Consider the following 750-nt stretch of genomic DNA (forward strand, 5'->3'; position numbering starts at 1 on the left):
CTGGCAACGCGAACGTAATGGATGGCTTGATAACCTTCAGATAAAACGACTCGCACACAAGATTTGGTAGAAACTTGGATTTCTTCGGGGGGCTCAATCCTTTTTGAAAATAGGAGACACACTTGCTAGTATCAAACTTTCATGCACAATTTTATGGTCGATGTTCCATCTAAAAAGACTCGGCTGGCTAGTTTATTAAAAAGTTTTGGACAAATACCATCAGAACCGGTAGCTTTGTTGGATTTAATTAGCTTAAATTGACGCAGAGCGCTATCTTCCGTCAACTTAACTTCAGAAAGTGATCAAAGAGATTAAAGGCATAAAACAGGTGTTTAAATTTGCAGACATCAAATTGTCACTTTAATGTAACAAATAATGCGTCTGTCTACTTCTGTGGTGCGGTGGTTTTATTTCTAATTGATAATTTAATTTTGCTTTGTCATTTCCATATTTTATCAATGACATAGTAACATCTGTCTCCCCAAAGTGGCTTAGAAGGCTGTTTACTGAATTTATGAGGGGTTAAAAGGATCATCCTGAACAAAAGTTAAAGGAAAAAACGTGGATAGTTTCCTCTAGCGTTTGTTATGTTACTTCAAGTAAAAAGAAAGAAGTAATTTGTGTTATAAGGTGTTGTAATTTTCCAGTTAGCTAGCTAACTGGAAAACTAATTGAATGACCTAAACTAACGTACATACTCTTTCAATGGTGAAAATAAATGTCCCGCGAGCTAAATTACGGCGGCATTTA

Source organism: Montipora capricornis, chromosome 1 (assembly GCF_036669925.1).
Source record: "Montipora capricornis isolate CH-2021 chromosome 1, ASM3666992v2, whole genome shotgun sequence".
Classification (NCBI taxonomy): Eukaryota; Metazoa; Cnidaria; class Anthozoa; order Scleractinia; family Acroporidae; genus Montipora; species Montipora capricornis.